Source organism: Pan paniscus, chromosome 4, assembly GCF_029289425.2.
Source record: "Pan paniscus chromosome 4, NHGRI_mPanPan1-v2.0_pri, whole genome shotgun sequence".
In the NCBI taxonomy this organism is placed as follows: domain Eukaryota; kingdom Metazoa; phylum Chordata; class Mammalia; order Primates; family Hominidae; genus Pan; species Pan paniscus.
The window spans coordinates 46,281,623-46,302,764 of NC_073253.2; the positions used below are offsets into that span (position 1 = coordinate 46,281,623).

Genomic DNA, 21,142 nt, shown 5'->3' on the forward strand with positions numbered 1-21,142 from the left:
CTCTGGATATACCTCCTGCTGCCAAAGAAAAATCTCTCCTCTCTAGCACACATGATATGACCAGGGCTACCCCATGGTAGTGCTTATCCTGGAGCTGAGGAATCTAGGAACCGTGTTCTCAAAGGCAACCTTCATCTTTCAGGACACTCAAATTTGTTCTTTTTTTCTGCATTGAGACACAGAAGAATTTACTAACAATGATTTCTGCCTCTCAAACAGAAATGATTTTTAGGTCAAAATCAAACAGATACCAGCTAGTTCCACATTCATTTTTTGGAGGCAGGGTGGAAACTAGAAGAGGAGAGGAGGGGCAAGGGGTGCTTTGGTCCAGGGTCAGGCCCAACTGCATCCCTCTCCTCTCTCCCTCACTGCAGCTCTTAAAGTGTTGTAACCCATGGAAGGGACCAGGTAAACTAAGCATATGGGAAATAAGCTTGGAAAGGTAGATTGGGACAAAATTTAGGAAAGCCTTAAATACTACATTATAAATGTGGGGTTTTGTTTTTTTGTTGGGAGTAGGGAACTACTAAGATTTCTGTGCATGGGAGTAACATGATTATGACTTCGCTTTAGAATGATTCATTCTCCCATTATCGTTTAGAGGAAAAAGAATCAAGGTGCTTTCAGATGCAAGGAACAGAACACCGAATCAAGATGGCTTAGATGATAGAGATTTATTATTACATATAACAAGAAGTCTTAAAGCTGTAGAGAGAGAATTGGCTGTCTCTGTCACACAGCCAAGAGATTGGCAGACTGTGTCATGAGAGGACATGTAAATTTTTTAAAAAGTGGTCAAAAGTAGTAATTTAGAGAATGTCAAGGAGGAAAGTTAGAAAGCAGAAAAATAAAAAATAAATTCCTTATTACCTAAGTTTTTGCCACTTCTAGTTTAGCACAAAAGCTCACCTCTACCTCTGTAAATGATTATTTTTAGATGAAAATAATTCAGTATGAACACTCAATCTCTCAGGAATATTACATTCTCATTTCAGAAAACCAATGTAGCCAAGCATAAGGATAACTAAAAGAGTTCTTTCTCTATAGACGAGACCTTCGATCCATTTCAAAATAATTTTATTTACTGCTACCAAAAGTAATTATTCATCCCTAGGAACACACTTGCCATCTTATGAGAAGTTTCCACATTCATATAGGGAGCAGTCACTGAAATCTATAAAGAAACTCAGCAACCCACTATTAGAAGAAAAGGTGCTATCTTCAGATTTTACTTATGTATGTATGCATTTTTAATATTTTTAAGAGACATGGTCTCACTCTGTTACCCAGGCTGGAATGTAGTGGTATGCTCACAGCTCACTGCAGCCTCAACCTCCTGGGCTCAAGCAATCTTCCTTCCTCAGCCTCCCAAGCAACTAGGGATGTATTAATCCATTTTCATGGTGCTGATAAAGACACATCTGAGACTGAGAAATTTACAAAAGAAAGAGTTTAATTGGACTTACAGTTCCGCATGGCTGGGGAAGCCTCACAATCATGGCGGAAGGCAAGGAGGAGCAAGTCACATCTTACATGGATGGCAGCAGGCAAAGAGAGAGAACTTATGCAGGGGAACTCCTCATTTTAAAGCCATCAGATCTTGTGAGACTTATTCACTATCATGAGAACAGCATGGGAAAGACTTGCCCCCATGTTTCAGTTACCTCCCACCGGGTTCCTCCCACAACACATGGGAATTCAAGATGAGATTTGGGTGGGGACACAGCCAAACTATATCAGGGGACTATAGACATGTACAACCACCCTGGCTAATTTATTTCCTTTTTCACTTTTGTAGAGATGGAGTCCATGTTGCCTCGCCTGGTCTTGGACTATTGGCCTCAAGCGATCATCCTACCTCAGCCTCTCAAAGTGCTAGGATTCAAGGTATGAGCCACTGTACCCAGCCCCAGACTTTCTATAGTTGTCTGTGACCAGGCCACATGCTCACAAAGAGTTTCAGATATGAACACCTACGTCCTGAGATCCTCTTCGTGTCTTGGCAGAGCATCATCTAGGACCTTAAACCAATTACCAAGACATTCTATTTTACATAGCAGGATAAAGGGATATGATCTTGGAATTTATAAATAAAAAAGTGATTTACCATCCTTAGCTTTAGACCTAGCCTATAAATGCATCGCCTTTCTCACTCTTCTGGGCTTTGCAAGGTTCATGTGGCAACACCTAGTCAGGGCAGGCATCACTGAGTGCTCTGCCATCTAATTGCTTTTCTTACCAATAAACCAAAATGACCCAGGCACAGGACATGGATACTAATGATTCTATAGAAAAACAAAAGGAGATGATGAACCTTTGTGAGGATGATGAAGTACATGTCGGGCAGCTGGCCCTCAAAGATTGATCATACCACCCACACCTCAGGACTCAACTCCTTGCTCTTGGTGAGACGTGCTTTTATCACAGAAACTAATGAAAACTCCCTATCTTAAATTAAACAGTGCTACATTTTATAAAATCATACCAGTGCTTTTAATTTAAAAAGATGAATTGCATAATTTTTTAAAATTGATCACCCAGATACTATATGGTTCTTGAGTGGATTAGAATGAAGGAAAGAAGTAAACACATATGGATATATAGCTCTAGTTATAGGGAGTTAATATGTATTGAACACTCTACATGTGCCAATATATTTCCACATGTGAATTCAATTATACGTCATGTGGTAGGTACTATTATCATTGTATCTTTTTTATAGATGAGAAACAAAAGACATGATAGGTGGGTTGCAATGGGTTCCAAAATGAAAGTAACAAATGAAATGTAATCAATGACATTTGCTTATTTCTATTTTATTCACATTTATTTTATCTTTTTTCTCTTTTTCCTCCCAGCTCACAAACAAGAGTTTTGAACCTAGGCAGGCTAAGCAGTGATCTTGAGGACTGAAAGGGGAAACTGCTGTCAATTAATAGGACATCAAACACCCATACTCTACTGGAACAATGGGTCCACAGACATTTGCTTGAGAGGAGGAGGTGGCTGGTGAAGAGCCCTATGGTTGCTCTCCTGTGTCTTCACTCTTAGCAGCTACAACATGCACAAGATTCAGTGCATTCAATAATTAGTTCTCAGCATCCTGTGAACTGGCGATCTATTTCCAGAATGATTTAGTGCAGTTTCCTCTAAGTCCATGCTAAAAGAGGAAATAATTAGACTCAGAAGCATTTAACTTAAAACTGCTGTTTCTACTTATCTACAATGACTGTGCTAATTAGGCCTCTCATAAATTTCTCTGACATACTTCACTCTACAACCTCGAGCCTTTACCTCATGTGTTCCCCTGGGATCTAGAATGGTGCTGGAAAACCACTGAGATGGGAGCCTCTTAGTCTGGACTCCCTGGAGGAAGAGTAATTCACTTAAGGTTACGACACTCTTATATAAACATATTCAAACATGATTTTTTTTTTGCCCTAACTGCATATTCAAGTCAATCTGCTAGGGGTAAAAAAATGTTGGCCTAAACAGGGACACACAGTGTGGTCCAGAGACCTGGTGACAGTGTGTGAATTGTTACCAGTTCACAGAGCAGTAAGTATTACAAAACTTGGGAGTAGGTCATTAGAAATTTTATAGGGATTTCAGCAATGTAATTTTTTAATGTCCATTAAATCTAATAATTAAAAGAAATGGGGGTTTATATGTTCTATTTCATTTTTTCCATTTTATTTTTTATCATAATTCAACTCTACCAGTTGGTTTCTTTTTCCTGTTTATGGATTATATTTTACAATTCTTTGCAGACCTGATAATTTTTTATTAGATTCTGGAGAGCATGCATTTTTGGTAGTTGGGTGTTGGATTTTGCTGTATTCTTTTATGTAGTGGGGGACTTTGTTGTGGCTTGCAGTTACGGTACAAAGGATTAATTTGGTCCCCTGGAGGTGTGCTTTCAGGTTGCCTCTGCACAGCAAGTTGAGGCAATAGTAGGGCTCACCTTGTTTATTCCTCATTTGTCTTAGTTCATTTGTGTAGCTGTAACAGAAATACCACAGACTAAGTAATTTATAAGAGTAGAAGTTTATTCCAGAGCAAAAAGGATGAAAATTCCAAAAACCAGAACACCTCTTCTCCTCAAAAAAATCACAACTCCTTGCCAGCAAGGGAAAAAATCTGGATGGAGATTTAGTTTGATGAATTGACAGAAGTAGGCTTCAGAAGGTGAGTAATAACAAACTCCACCGAGCTCAAGGAGCATGTTCTAATCCAATGCAAGGAAGCTAAGAATCTTGAAAAAAGGTTAGAGGAACTGCTAACTAGAATAACCAGTTTAGAGAAGAATATAAATAATCTGACGGAGCTGAAAAACACAGCACAAGAACTTCGTGAAGCATACACAAGTATCAATAGCCAAATTGATTAAGCAGAAGAAAGGATATCAGAGATTGAAGATAGACTTAATGAAATAAAGCGTGGAAGACAAGATTAGAGAAAAAAGAATGAAAAGAAACAAACGAAGCCTCCAAGAAATATGGGACTATGTGAAAAGACGAAACCTATGTTTGATTGGTGTATCTGAAAGTGACGGGGAGAATGGAACCAAGTTGGAAAACACTCTGCAGAATATTATCCAGGAGAACTTCCCCAACCTAGGAAGATAGGCTAACATTCAAATTCAGGAAATACAGAGAACAGCACTAAGATATTCCTTGAGAAGAGCAACCCCACGACACATAATCATCAGATTTACCAAGGTTGAAATCAAGGAAAAAAATGTTAACGGCAGCCAGAGAGAAAGGTCGGGTTACCCACAAAGGGAAGCCCATCAGACTAACAGCGGATCTTTCGGCAGAAACCCTACAACCCAGAAGAGAGTGGGGGCCAATATTCAACATTCTTAAAGAAAAGAATTTTCAACCCAGAATTTCATATCCAGCCAAACTAAGCTTCATAAGTGAAGGAGAAATAAAATCCTTTACAGACAAGCAAATGCTGAGAGATTTTGTCACCACCAGACCTGCCTTACAAGAGCTCCTGAAGGAAGCACTAAACGTGGAAAGGAACAACTGGTACCAGCCACTGCAAAAACATACCAAATTGTAAAGACCATCAGCACTATGAAGAAGCTGCATCATCTAATGGGCAAAATAACCAGCTAGCATCATAATGACAGGACCAAATTCACACATAACAATATTAAACTTAAATATAAATGGGCTAAATGCCCCAATTAAAAGACACAGACTGGCAAATTGGATAAAGAGTCAAGACCCATCTCTGTGCTGCATTCAGGAGACCCATCTCAAGTGCAAAGACACAATAGGCTCAAAATAAAGGGATGGAGGAATATTTACCAAGCAAATGGAAAGAAAAAAAGGCAGGGGTTGCAATCTTAGTCTCTGATAAATCAGACTTTAAACCAACAAAGATCAAAAAAGACAAAGAAGGGCAATACATAATGGTAAGGGAATCAACGCAACAAGAAGAGGTGAAAGCAAGTCCTTAGAGACCTACAAAGAGACTTAGACTCCAACACAATAATCATGGGAGAATTTAACACCCCACTGTCAATATTAGACAGATCAATGAGACAGAAAATTAACAAGGATATTCAGGACTTGAACTCAGCTCTGGACCAAGTGAACCTAATAGATGTCTACAGAACTCTCCACCCCAAATCAACAGAATATACGTTCTTCTCAGCACCACATCACACTTATTCTAAAATTGACCACATAATTGGAAGTAAAACACTCCTCAGCAAATACAAAAGAACAGAAATCATAGCAGTCTCTCAGACCACAGTGCAATCAAATTAGAATTCAGGATTAAGAAACTCACTCAAAACCACACAAATACATGGAAACTGAACAACCTGCTCCTGAATGACTAATGGGTAAATAACAAAATTAAGGCAGAAATGAATAAGTTCTTTGAAACCAATGGAAACAAAGACACAATGTACCAGAATCTCTGGGACACAGCTAAAGCAGTGTTTAGCGGGAAATTTATAACACTAACTGCTCACAGGAGAAAGCAGGAAAGGCCTAAAATCAACACTCTAACACCACAATTAAAAGAACTAGAGACCAAGAGCAAACAAATTAAATTCTAGAAGAAGACAAGACATAACTAAGATTAGAGCAGAACTGAAGGAGATAGAGACATGAAAAACCCTTTAAAAAATCAATGAATCCAGGAATTGGTTTTTTGAAAAGATTAACAAAATAGACCACTATCCAGGCTATTAAAGAAGAAGAGAGAGAATAATCAAATAAACACAATAAAAAATGATAAAGGAGATATCACCACTGATCCCACAGAAATACAAACTACCATCAGAATACTATAAATGCCTCTATGCAAATAAACTAGAAAATCTAGGAGAAATAGACAAATTCCTGGATACAAACACCCTCCCTAGACTAAACTAGGAAGAAGTTTAACTCATTTTATGAGGCCAGCATCATCCTGATACCAAAACCTGGCAGAGACACAACAAAAAAAGAAAATTTCAGGCCAATATCACTGATGAACATTGATGTTAAAATCCTCAATAAAATACTGGCAAACTGAATCCAGCAGCACATCAAAAAGCTTATCCACCATGATCAAGCTGGCTTCATCCCTGAGATGCAAGGCTAGTTTAATATACACAAATCAATAAACGTAATCCATCACATAAACAGAACCAATCACAAAACCACATGATTATCTCAATGGATGCAGAAAAGGCCTTTGACAAATTTCAACACCCCTTCATACTAAAAACTCTCAATAATCTAGGTATTGATGGAATGGATCTCAAAATAATAAGAGCTATTTATGACAAACCCACAGCCAATATCATACTAAATGGGCAAAGCTGGAAGCATTCCCTTTGAAAACCGGCACACGACAGGGATACCCTCTCTCACCACTCCTATTAAACATAGTGTTGGAAGTTCTGGGCAGGGCAATCAGGCAAGAGAAAGAAATAAAGCATGTTCAAATAGGAAGAGAAGAAGTCAAGTTGTCTCTGTTTGCAGATGACATGATTGTATATTTAGAAAACCCCATTGTCTCAGCCCAAAATCTCCTTAAGCTGATAAGCACCTTCAGGAAAGTCTCAGATACAAAATGAATGTGCAAAAATTGCAAGCATTCCTATACACCAATAATAGACAGAGAGCCAAATCATGAGTGAACTCCCATTCACAATGGCTACAAAGAGAAAAAAATATCTAGGAATACAACTTACAAGGGATGTGAAGGACCTCTTCAAGGAGAACTACAAGCTACTGCTTAAGGAAATAAGAGAGGACACAAACAAATGGAAAAACATTCCATGCTCATGGATAGGAAGAATCAATATTGTGAAAGTGGCCATACTGCCCAAGGTAATTTATAGATTCAATGCCATCCCCATCAAGCTACCATTGACTTTCTTCACAGAATTAGAAAAAACTACTTTAAACTTCATGTGGAACCAAAAAAGAGCCCATATAGCCAAGACAATTTTAAGCAAAAAGAACAAAGCTGGAGGCATCATGCTATCTGACTTCAAATTGTACTACAAGGCTACAGTAACCAAAACAGCATGGTACTGGTACCAAAACAGATATATAGACCAATGGAACAGAACAGAGGCCTGAGAAATAATGCCACACATCTACAACCACATGATCTTCGACAAACCTGACAAAAACAAGCAATGGGGAAAGGATCCCCTATTTAATAAATGGTGTTGGGAAAACTGGCTAGCCATATGCAGAAAAGTGAAACTGGACCCCTTCCTTATACCTATACAAAAATTAACTCAAGATGGATTAAAGACTTAAATGTTAGACCTAAAACCATAAAAACCCTAGAAGAAAACCTGAGCAATACCATTCAGGACACAGGCATGGCCAAAGACTTCATGACTAAAACACCAAAAGCAATGGCAACAAAGCCACAATTGACAAATGGGATCTAATTAAACTAAAGAGCTTCTGCACAGCAAAAGAAACTACCATCAGAGTGAACAGGCAACCTACAGAATGGGAGAAAATTTTTGCAATCTATCCATCTGACAAAGGGCTAATATCCAGAATCTACAAGGAACTTAAACAAATTTACAACAAAAAAACAAACAACCCCATCAAAAAGTGGGCAAAGGATATGAACAGACACTTCTCAAAAGAAGACACTTATGCAGCCAAGAAACATATGAAAAAAAGCTCATCATCACTGGTCATCAGAGAAAGGCAAATCAAAACCATGACGAGATACCATCTCATGCCAGTTAGAATGGCAATCATTAAAAAGTCAGGAAACAACAGATGCTGGAGAGGATGTGAAGAACTAGGAATGCTTTTACACTGTTGGTGGGAGTGTAAATTAGTTCAACCATTGTTGAAGACAGTGTGGCAATTCTCCAAGGATCTAGAAGCAGAAATATCTTTTGACCCAGCAATCCCATTACTGGGTATATACCCAAAGGATTATAAATCATTCTACTGTAAAGACGCATGCACACATATGTTTAATGCAGTACTCTTCAAAATAGCAAAGACTTGGAACCAACCCAAATGTCCATCAATGATAAAAAAAAAAATGTGGCACATATACACCATGGAATACTATGCAGCCATAAAAAAGGATGAGTTCACGTCCTTTGCAGGGACATGGATGAAGCTGGACACCATCATTCTCAGCAAACTAACACAGGAACAGAAAACCAAACACTGCATATTCTCACTCATAAGTGGGAGTTGAACAATGAGAACACATGGACACAGGGAGGGGAACATCACACACTGGGGCCTGTTGGTGGGGGTGGGGTACTAGGGGAGGGATAGCATTAGCAGAAATACCTAATGTAAATGATGGGTTGATGTGTGCAGCAAACCACCATGGGACATGTATACCTATGTAACAAACCTGCATGTTCTGCACATCTATACCAGAAATTAAAGTATAATAATAAAGAAAAAAATAATAGAAGTTTATTTCTTACAGTTCTGAAGGTTGGAAAGTCTAAGATCAAGGCACCAGCATTTGGTGTCTCTTGACGGCCTTCTTGCTGCATTCTCACATGGCAGAAGGCCCAAAGGGCAAAAAGGATGAACGCTGTGTCCTCACAAGGCAGAATAGATGCAAGGCAAGAAGGGCTTGGCTAATTCTCTCCAGCCCTTTTATATGGATACTAATGTCATTTATAGAGGTTCTACCATCGTGACTTAATCATCTCTCAAATACCTCACCTCTTAAAACTGTCACATTGGAGTTTAAGTTCCAACATATGCATTTTGGAGGAAAACATACATTCAATCCATGGCACCATCACTCTGAAGGGATCATACGTATGCAGGGGTTTTTGTCCAGTATCTGAAAACCATTGTTTCATGTATTTTTCTGGTTTTCTGATTGTTTAAGGTGGAAAACTGGATCAGTCTCTTTTACTTAATTGTGGCTAGAAGTAGACATTTTAGGACTTCATCCTAAAGTTCCTCATCTTGACATTCCATAATTCACTGATAATAACATTACTATAGTTTATAAAAGTATCAATCTGCAATGAAAAAGAAGGTAAAAAACAAATCAAAACAAAATAAAAACCTGATTTTAAAAATGAGCCAAAGATCTGAAGAAGATACATTCATCTCTTCTTATCTGCAGTTTTGCTTTCCACAGATTTAGTTACTCATGGTCAACCATGGTCCAAAATATTAAATAGAAAAATCCAGAAATAAGTAATTCATAAATTTAAAATTGTGTGCCATTCTGAGTAGAATGATGAAATCTTGTGGCATCCTGTTCCATCCCACCTCTGATATGAATCAACTCTTTTTCCAGCATATCCACACTGCACAAGCTACCCACCCATTAGTCATTTAGAGCCATTTCGGTGATCACAACTACTGTCGAGGTATTGCAGTGCATGTGTTCAAGTCACCATTATTTTACTTAATAACGACCCCAAAGAGCAAGAGAGTCATGCTGGCAATAGGGATATAAGGAAAAGTTATGAAGTGCTTCCATTAGGTAAAAAGGTGAAAGTTCTCAACTTAAATTAGGAAAGAAAAAAATGTATGCGGAAGTTGCTAAGATCTTGGTAAGAACGAATCGTCTATCCATGAAATTGTGAAGATGAAAAGGAAGAAATTTGTGCTAGTTTTGCTGTCAGACTTCAAACTGCAAAAGCCGTGGCCACGGTGCATAAGTGTTTAGTTAAGATGGAAAAGGCATTAAATTTGTGGGTAGATGACGTGGACATCAGGGTTGATAGTATCTGAGATTTCACGCATCCTCTAGAGGTCTTGGAACACATCCCTGCATATAAGGAGGACTACTGAATACAAATGGTTAATCAGCATACGAAAATATGCCAATATCACTAATCACTAGGAAAAAGCAAATCAAATCCACAATGAGATACCACCTCACACTCATTAAGATGGCTATTATTAAAAAAAAAACAACCAGCAAATAACAACTGTTGTTAGAGAAGTCAAGAAACAACTGTTGGTGAGAATGTAAGCTAGTGCAGCCACTATGGAAAACAGTATGTTTCCTCAAAAAATTAAAAATAGAATTATCCAGCACTTCCACTTCTGGGTATATACTCAAAAAATCTGAAAGCTAGGACTCAAACAGACATTTGTACACTCACGTTCATAGCAGCATTGTCTACAATAGCCAAAAGGTGGAAGCAACCATGTCCATCAATGCATAAATGGTTGAATAAAATGTGAATAAAATTTTATTCAGTCTTAAAAAGAAAGGAAATTATAACACATGAGATAACATGGCTGAACCTGGGAGACGTTATGCTAAGTGAAATAAGCCAGTCTCAAAAGTGCAAATACTGTATGATCCTACTTATGTGAAGTAGCTAGAATAGTCAAGTTCACGTGTTAGAAAGTAGAAGGGTGGGGCCAGGGTTTCGGGGGAAGGGGGAGCTTATGTTTAATGGGTACAGCTTCAGGTTGGGACGATGAAAAAGTTCTAGAGTGAACAGTGGTAACAATTGTACAACAGTGTAAAGGTCCTTAATGCCACTGTACTGCATACTTAAAATGGGTAAAATAATAAATTTTATGTTATATGTATTTTACCACAAAAACATTTTTAAAGAAAAAAGGCCGGGTGCAGTGGCTCACGCCTGTAATCCCAGTATTTTGGGAGGCCAAGGCAGGTGGATCACGAGGTCAGGAGATCGAGACCATCCTGGCTAATACGGTGAAACCCTGTCTCTACGAAAAATACAAAAAATTAGCCAGGCGTGGTGGCGGGCGCCTGTAGTCCCAGCTACTCAGGAGGCTGAGGCAGGAGAATGGCATGAACCTGGTAGGCGGAGCTTGCAGTGAGCCGAGATCGCGCCACTCACTGCATTCCAGCCTGGGCGACAGAGCGAGACTCCGTCTCAAAAACAAACAAACAAACAAACAACAAAAAAAAAAAAAACAAAAAAAACTCGTAAAATACAACTGAATATTCTCCACATCTCCACAGACAGTTTGAGAATCACTGATTTTAAGCAGCTCAAGGTAGGAAAATATCTAAGTAAGGGGGAGATTGGTGAGGTTTCTGCCCAGGATTAAAGATGACAATTAACTTTCAGGCCCCAAAGCACCACCCAACCAAGGAACAGGAAGGTCTTAATATGTCAAACCTATACAATGTGCCGTGGTTTTTATTTTTATATCCTTCTGTTTTCCTACTCAGTTAACAATAAAATCCCTAACAATGGTCTGTGCGAGAGCGAGCCAAGCAAAACTGGTGGGGCTGTATTGTCTTCTGCAGGGGGTCTTGGGGAGAGACCTTAAGAAGTTGGGGAGTTGGTGGCAGCTCTGAAGAGAAACAAAAGCAATTAAGTTCCTGTGGTCTGAAGATAGAAAGAGGGACAATATCAGCTCAGGATATATTCTTTAGCCTGAATAAAAGAATACAATAAATAATACATGTAACATGATCCCATTTCTATATATTAGGAAAATACATATTTCTATGTATACATGCATAGAAAAAAATTCCCAGAAGGATACAAATAAAAATGTGAACATTGCTTAAATCTTAGCAATCAGATTTATGGAAGGTTTTTACTTTCTCCGTTTGTAAGTTGCTACATCATCTGTTGTTTTCACAATGGCTGAGTAAATGTTTATAATTGGGGAGCAAGAAAGCAATTTTTATTTAAAGTTAGAAAAGGATTGACAGAAGATGCTACATGGCCCAGACTTGAAGGCTCTTTAGTTTTATTTTTAGAGATTTATGCATAAATTAGTGGACGTTCCATTATTTCTCATGCCATTTTTAACACTAGAGTTCTGACCAGCAGTTTACTCATTATAAAGAAACAACCCTTACCATTTGATGTGCTGAAAATGCATTTCATTTACACAGGTCAGATAAGATTAGGAACGGCATTAGAGTAATTAAGGTCACTGGACTTTGTCATTTAACAAATCCTTAAATCCAACTCTAATCTCATTCATTAATGCCACAGACAAAAGGGTTAATTGCTAAAGTATAACATTTCCTACCCATCCAGACACAAATGTTACAATGTTAAATGTTATTAATGCACAGCTGTATTGCTTTGTATCTTTAGAAAGATGCTGATGTATTCAGTACTCTAAGAGTTACAGATTTATTAGTTCTGAAGAGGCTATCCCTTGGGTAACTCATTATCACTGGTACAAGCACAGAATGTTCTGTGACAAGAGAATGTCTAAAATGAAACAACCCGATTAATCAAGACAGGGCATGCATGTGGTGACTATACAATATGAGCAGATGTTGTCAACTCCTGAATTGTCACCATGCAGCCCTGTAGTTAAGGCAATGCCCCTAAGAAACAGGTTGGCCACTGATGCTGGGATCCCACTGCCCAGATGCAACACAGACCCATGCTCAGTTGCTTCCCTTTAGCCCTGATCCAGCTGGAAAGGACGATCCCATTGTCAAACCTCTTACCGCTTTACAAAAGAGACAAACAAACTGATGTGAGTTTTAACTTCTTTGATTTTGTTTTTAGTTATGACAAAAGTGCGAAGGAGAAGTGGAAGTTCCTAAATGGTTTTGAAAGATCAGCCTCCAAATGTGTTATCTCAATCCCTGGAATCCTCCATAGCCATTAAAAATGATGCCATAAAAGGTTTTTAAAGACAAGGGAATGTGTTCACTTCATGCCATTATTATGAAAAGAGCAGCTTACAGATGAATCCGTATGAACATAGGATATGATTCCAGTTTTGTAAACTAACAAAAATGGAGAGTGCAACTATTATAAAAGACAAGAAGCATTAAAATGTCCAATATCAACATTTGACGGAGAGAGAAAAGATTTGGTTCTTGTTGTTATCGTTTTGCTTTATCCTTTTATTTATTTTTTACGTATATACTTTCCTACATTTTCCAAATTTTCTAGAGTAGAAATATATTACTTTCTAAAAAATAACAGGCTCTCAATAAATGTTATATTTAGGGTTATTCTCTACACCAATGATCCAGTAGATTCTGTTTCTTTATATCAATTCAACAGCAACAGATACTTTCACACAAATCTGTGTCTTGCAATGTTGGGGTAAGGCTTAAATAAAAATTATTCAACCATGCCACATTTTTCTCAAACTAAAATCTCACATGTAACTTTTCCTTCTTTATCCATCCAGATAGAGATAACTTTTTTTTTTTTTTTGAGACAGAGTCTTGCTCTGTCACTCAGGCTGGAGTACAATGACACAATCTCGGCTCACTGCAGCCTCCACCTCCTGGGTTCAAGCAATTCTCCCACCTCAGCCTCCCAAGTAGCTGGGATTAGAGGCACCCACCATCGTCAAAAGAGAGAAAATCAGAAACAGAGCCAGAAAACAAAATCAGGAAACTTTTGCCCAGAGGAGAAGATGACACAATCCAATTATCTCTGCTTTTTCTCAAAGCTCTAACAGGAAGATTTAATCAAGAGGCTGCCTTGGGCCAAGGGGTCACTTTCTTTAGGAATGCTTTTTCCTCTCTTGCCCTGATGCCAGGGAGGAAAAAAAAATAACAACTGGCATTCCTACTGTGCTCAGAGCTTTAAAAGTACTTTTATACATAATAAGTAGGATGCGAAGAGAAACTCCATCCAAACAGTCTTATATCCTACTGAAAAGGGCATTCCGCTACCTGCCTGCATTCTGATTTGGATCACTAGTGGCAGCAAAGGGGATCACAGAGGCACAGAGTGAGGGAATGAATTGAGTCATAGAGCTGACTTTATGCCAGCACCAATCACTCCACATATCTTTCATATAGCATGCAGTCCTTATGACAACACTGGGACATAATATCTTTACCTATATCAGGAGTCAGCAAACTAGAGCCCATAGGCCAGATCCAACCTGCAGCTTGCATTTGTAGACAGTTTTATTGGAACACAGCCACACCCATTTGTTTTTGTATTATCTATGGCTGCTCTTGTGCTACAATGGCATAACTGAGTATGTAGTTGCAGCAGAGACCATTTTTCCTGCAAACTCTAAAATCTTGACTATTTGTCCCTTTACAGAAAAAGTTTGCCATCCCCCGATCTACATGATACTTATGAGAAAAATGAGGCTCAGGGACGTTCAATGGTATTTCAGTATTTCGATGTCACTCTGCTACTTACTGGTGGCACCAAGATTTAAAGATGTGCCTATCTGACTTTAAATTAAAGCCTACGTTCTTTACAGTTCTCCAAATCAAAACTTGAAGGTAAAACCCCAACTTCCTCCAAAGTATACTGTATGAGTGGCACAGCACATTACAAGCTGAGAAAGATGAGATATGAATAATAATGCTATTTTTAAAGATCCTTGTGAGACATAATAACTGTTGGAAACTTCAGCTATATAAGAATACTGCACTGTAAGTTATCTTTTTCCTTCGACTTCTAATTTAACTCTAAATTATAGCAGTTATAATTAAGAGCAAAAATTATACGACAAACCATTTGGGGAAAAAAAACAAACGGAATCTTGCCAGCAAAATTGACATTAGTTTCAATGTACGGCTTTCACATTGAAACAGACTCTAAAATATTTGATGTGTTCACGTAATATGATATGGTTCACCTTTATGAACTTGCTGACTCTTTCCCAGGCTGGATAGGGCAGGGCAGGGCAAAGTGTGCTTAAAATAAAAGTCTTTAGCATGGCTTTTGTTTGAAACATCCGTTTCTCTTTTTTGCTTAACTCCTTAACCACCCAATCAGCCAAAACAAGGTACTTTGTAGAGACTTTTTGCAGATATCTGGTGGAAGATAATGCTATGGAAAGAACTGCTGCTGCTCCCCTGTTCACACTGCCTCACCTGAGCCTTCAGAGTTTAGCAGCTTTTACAGGCAGCCATTAAATCCTCCCCAAGTGCCATTGGCACCATAAAAGCACAAGGCTTTAAAAACAGACACCAGAGAAGAGTGCTGAGCTGGCTCAATTCATACCGAGGCCAGCAAATGCAGGAAAAGTAGTATGTCTCCAAGACCTCAATCTTTCCTAGACAGAGTCTAGCTGTTGTATCAATCTGAGAAAGGTTAGTTGAGGAGGGAATAGAATGGTAGACCATGGCTTATTTTGACTCTTAAGACAAGTTAGAATTTAGGTTTTGGAAAGTCAAAGTCCATGTGTCTCAGTCAGTCAGGATAAAATGAAAGGGAAGAAATAAGTTAGTACCATAGTACCAATCCTCGCAGACACATGTAGGAAGCAGAGATCAAAGCCTTCACTCCACAAATGTAATCTGGGGGCATGCGGCACTTTCTAGCATTCAGGCAATGAATGTAGTCATCTTACTTGCTAATTTTCACTCATTCTCTCCTGGAGGAGGGAGAAGGGGATAAAATTCCCAGCAATCAGAACAAAATAGTAGAAGTATTTACTAATTGTTCAGTGGGGAAGGCAGTGAAAGTACTGACTAGAGTGTGGCATGGGGATTTCCAGTTCCTACATATTCTAGTTTTCTGTTAGCACAAAGAATGGGGTTGGATATAAACATAACCCTGAAAGGCTCCTGCGAGAACAGCCTTTGACCTCAGCCCATTACTCACTGGAAATGAGTCCAGCACATGGGTTCTAGCAGGACACACTCTGAATCTGCCAGGGCACGTTGCACAGTCTCAAGGTCAGGATGACCCACAGTATCAGACAGCTTCTGCCAAGTCAGCTTTTACCCCTGGAAGAACCATAGAAGAGGGAGAGCCATTAATTCACATTTTTCTCAGTCCATTTTACCTCTGAACATCCTACTAGATGGCTTGTACCTTCAAAGGGGAATGTTCCAGCAGCCCAGGACACTTGGCCAAGTCTCCGCTGGGACTCTTGGCTTGTTCTTTTTTTGCCTGCCTTTCTTCCATTTCTCACGTGGCAAACTCACCTGAAGAGGCACAGCTGAGCCATTACCATCTCTGTGCCTTCTTCTTTCACTCCCTCAACCAGAGTCCATTACTTTCTTGCACATATTTCCTCACATCCTGTGTGTCTATAATTTCCACATAGAAATCATCACACCATGTGGAGGCATCTGATGATTTTCTGCCCACTCATCACTACACTGTATTTATCTTTGTAGCCAGAGCACTCAGCTCAGTACCTGGCAATAAGTAAAGTAAGCATTCAAGAGGTCTTTGCTTATGACTCATCAAAAATGTGATTATGGATTACTTTATAAAATAAATATTACATTAAGTCTTAATTATAATTATTACATTAAATTAATTAAAATTAAATATTAATTTAAATATTACCCCCCCAATCTGAAAACCTAACATATGTTCACATTTACTAAAAGAAATAAAAAGTTTAAGCAAAAAGGAAAGAGGCAAAGGGCAGGAAGAATAAAGCTTTGCTAAGGAATGTATGCAGGTAGCATCTCATTCTAGAAGCCAAATAGATGGGACATGTGGTCCTTCACTACTTACAGCTACAGGGAAAATATAGACAGAAAGCTATCCAGAACAGGGTGACTAACCAATTTCATGTTCAAAGGGGCTAAGAGTCGGAAGGCACCTGGAGCTGAAAGGTAGTTCAGGGATTCCAAGGCTGAGGAAATGGAGGTGTGCCTTGCCAGCCTCATCCCTGATCACGATTAGATCCCTAAGTTCAAGATTAGAGCTGTTTGACTTCTACTGTAGGTAGACAAATAGAAGCCAGATGAAGAGAAGTTTCTATCAAACAAGCACCATTTCCACATGCTCCGCTTGTGGAATACAGTAGAAATATTGCATTGATATAGTAGGACCAACACTACACAAACTTTGTGAAAAATTTATTGTACAATCTCTTTAAAAAATAATTTGGCATTATTCTCTAAAGGTATGCCTATATATATTCTAATACGTACTCTATAACCTAGGACTTCCACTATTAGGAGAAAAATTCTTGCACAGGGGCAATGGAAGTCATGCACCAAAACATTCACAGCTGTACTTTTGTAATAGAAAAAAGCAAACTGAGATCTCCAACAACTAGAGAATAGATAGAAAATGAACTATGCATATAAAAATATTAAATAGCAGTAAGAATGAATTAACTATAGATACAGACAACATTATGGGGGAATCTTAGAAAAAAATAAGCAAGTTGCAGATGACAATACTTAGAATGATTAATTTTTTTCTTAAGCCCCCAAATAGGGAAAGTTAAGTGAGATGTCATTTAGCAATATGTACATGTGTAGTAAGATTACTGGGGAAAAAAAGCAAGAAATTTAAGCAGTGGGATATGTAAGAGGATGGAATTGAGGAGCACATATGTAATTTTGACTGTTGGTGGTATGTTCACAGGCATGCATTTCTTGCTATGTTTTTGACAAACACATACGTTACATGCTTTATTCTGTATCAATCAAATATTATATAAATTACATTAATATTTTATTACTAGAAGGCATTTGTTTTGAAAATGTTTTATATCTAGAAGCTTTGCTATCTATTTTGCCACCATAGAAGCCTAGACAGGTGAAAACTCAGATATGGAGTACAAATTTCTTCAACATGAAACAAGTTTTTAAGAAACCATTCTTCCTCAATTGAAAGATGAGCAAGTCCAGGCACAGGGACTCAATTAATTTGCTCAAAGTTACCCAACAGGCAAATGCCATTTTTATTTCCTTCATTGTCTAGCCAATAACAGTCATTTGAGCTGTTTTTACTTGAGGAAACAAACAGATAAAATCAGGGTAAACTTTTCACTAGGTGAAACAATATTCCAAAGGGGCTCAGATTGAGATTTTTATAGTAAGTGATTTTTTTTTTCCTTGGGAAGAACCTCTCTCTGAACATTTCCACAATAAACTGGCAGAACAAAAGACTGAGGCTACTCAAGTTCTGGAAATATTTAGGGATTGTTTCCTACCAGAACACCCTTTGCTCTCCGCATGTGAAATACAGAGAATCAAGGCTCCAATAACACCTTAGGGATACAGATATCAAAGGAAAAGTTTGAAGGTCCAACATGCTTCATATTTTAATAAATGAGAAAAGACCCAGTCAACTGGAATTGCCTTTGAAGTAATTGTGCTACACTTCATGCCCGGTTTAATCATAGCATAACACAGAGCTAAAAAGAGAAATGTTGCAAAAAAAAAAAAAAAAAAAAAAAAGAATATAAGAGGAATTTCTCTGTAGCCAGTGTCACAATAGATGTGTTGGAAGTGGAGAAGCTCCCCCTTGGAGTGGGGGCACTCAGCTACACCTGCCTGAGGCTGTACTTCTATGTAATTACTAGACAGTGTGGCTCACAAAGGACACACCCCCAAGGGCCCTGGAGCCACAGATTCTATGAAGAAAAAGAAAGAGAAAACCTGGAGGATTTGTCCTTGGCATGCTCAACTGTGAGGAAGATCTGATTCAGTTTGTCTCTTCCCATAAATCCCCATGGAAAATGTCATGTCTCTGTGAAAAGGCAATTCTTCCAATGTTTACATAAAGGCATAGAGATTCAACTGTCTTCTGGAAGGGGTCATCAGGGGCAAAATGAATATAGAGAGGATAAACTCATATCCTTAACACAAAAACAAAAAGGAGGGGGCTTAAAACGATATGGTGGAAGAATGGTGGAACACTTTGAAGCACATACAAACTTAAATGAGAGTTCACAGAGGAAGCCACTATTATACAAGGAATGTAAGAGCACCTAACCATACGTTAAAAAGAGGTATACAGAGACTGAAAGAGGAAAGGGATTTTCCCCCATTGTCTTTTTTTAAACAGCTTTATTAAAGCATAACTGATGTACACTGAACTTTACATATTTAATAAGTTAATAGGTTTTAACATATGTATCCCTCCCTGGAACTGTCACCACAATCAAGATAATGAACATATTCATCACTACCAGAAGTTTATTCATGCCTCTTTGTAATCCCACCTTTGCAATCCTCCCCACTCCCATGCCTAGGGAACCACTGATCTGCCATACAGATTAGTTTGCATTTTCTAAGATTTTATATAAATGAAACCATAAAATTTTTATTTTGCATAATTATTTTGAGATTAATCCATATCGTGGCTCATAAGGTAGTCTAATTCCTTTTCATTACTGAGTAATATTCCATTGTATGGATACACCATAGTCTGTTTATTCATTCACCTGTAAGTGGACATTTGAGTCATATCCAGTTTTTGGCTATAATCATTCATGTTCAAGTCTCTGTAGGTCTTAGGCTTGTTAAATAAAACTGATGGTGGGGGGTGGGGGGCATTGTTATGGGCTGAGCTCCTGCACTAGGTGTAACAGATCAGACCAAACCAGAATAGAGTCACTCATGCTAGGTGCCATGAGGTCAAACTGAACAGGAGATTCACAGCAACTGACAGAAGCCCAATCTACTGGAACTGGCATGATAATGAAATCCTCTTTACTTTAATCATATAAGGAAAGTAACTTTGAAATGGCCAATCTGCTTTTTTTCTGCTTTCTTAAGCTATTTTCTACCTGTAAAGCCCACCTACTACGTTCAGCTTAGCGGAGTGCCTTTCTTTTTCATATATGGAATGCTGGTCGATTAATGGATCACTAATAAAGGCCAATTAAATTATTAAACTCAATTTGCTAAAAATTTTTTGTTTGTTTGTTTTGAGACAGAGTCTAGCTTTGTTGCTAGGCTGGAGTGCAGTGGTGCGATCTCGGCTCACTGCAACCTCTGCCTCCTGGGTTGAAGCGATTCTCCTGCCTCAGCCTCCCGGGTAGCTGGGTCTACAGGCACACTCCACCACGCCCAGCTAATTTTTGTATTTTTTTAGTTGAGATGGGGTTTCACCATGTTGCCCAGGATGGTCTCGATCTGACCTCATGATCCATCCACCTCGGCCTCCCAAAGTGTTGGGATTATAGGCGTGAGCCACCACAGCTGGCTAAAATTTTGTTACATGGACAGCTTTCATTTCTCCTGAGTAAATGCCCAGGAAGGGAGCAGCTATATCATATGGTTCATATATGTTTAATTTTTTAAGAAACTGTTCAACTGTTTTTCCAAATTTGCTGTACTATTTTACATTCTCACCAGTAGTATATGAGGATTCCAGTTGCTTCACATCCTTCACAAACACTTGATATGGTCAGTCATTTTCATTTTAGTTATTCTAATAGGTGTACAGTGGCATCTCCTTGGGTTTTTAATTTGCATTTTCTTAATGACAAATGATGTTGAATATATTTCATGTACTTATTTGTCTTTATATATTTCCTTTGGTGAAGTGTCCCTTCAGATCTTTTGTCCATTGTTGTATGGGGTGGTTTTCTTATTATTGAGTTTTATGAGTTCTTTAAATATTCTGCATGTAACTTCTTTTTCAGATATATAATTCTGTACATATTTTCTTCCAGGCTGTGGTTTATTTTTTCAATCTTTTGGTAGTATTTTCTAAAAGCATGAGTTTTTAATTGCAATGAAACCCAACTTAACAAGTTATTCTTTTATCAGTTGTGTTTTGGTGTACTAGCTAAGAAATCTTTGCCTAAGCCCAAGTCACAAAGGTTTTCACTTACGTTTTCTTTTACAATTTCATAGTTCGATATTTAGGTCTATAATCTTTTTGAGCTAATGTTTACATATAGTGTGAATTGTTGATTGAAGTTTGTTTGTTTTTACATGTGAATATACAATTGTTGAAAAGACTAGTGCTATTTGTTGAAAAGACTCTCTCTTTACACTAACGACCATTACACTTTGTCACAAATCAGTTATCCAT

The 21,142-nt window shown here is 38.2% G+C and overlaps 1 long non-coding RNA gene across 1 annotated transcript in view; it reads right to left on the reverse strand.

Moving 5' to 3' along the window:
• The window catches only part of LOC130541513 (uncharacterized), a 177,115-nt gene extending 160,987 nt beyond the window's left edge, over positions 1-16,128 (reverse strand). Inside the window, exon 1 of the long non-coding RNA XR_008955571.2 lies at positions 16,001-16,128. This is a non-coding gene — a long non-coding RNA (uncharacterized LOC130541513). The remainder of the gene's footprint in view (positions 1-16,000) is intronic.
• Between the last annotated feature and the right edge of the window lie 5,014 nt (positions 16,129-21,142).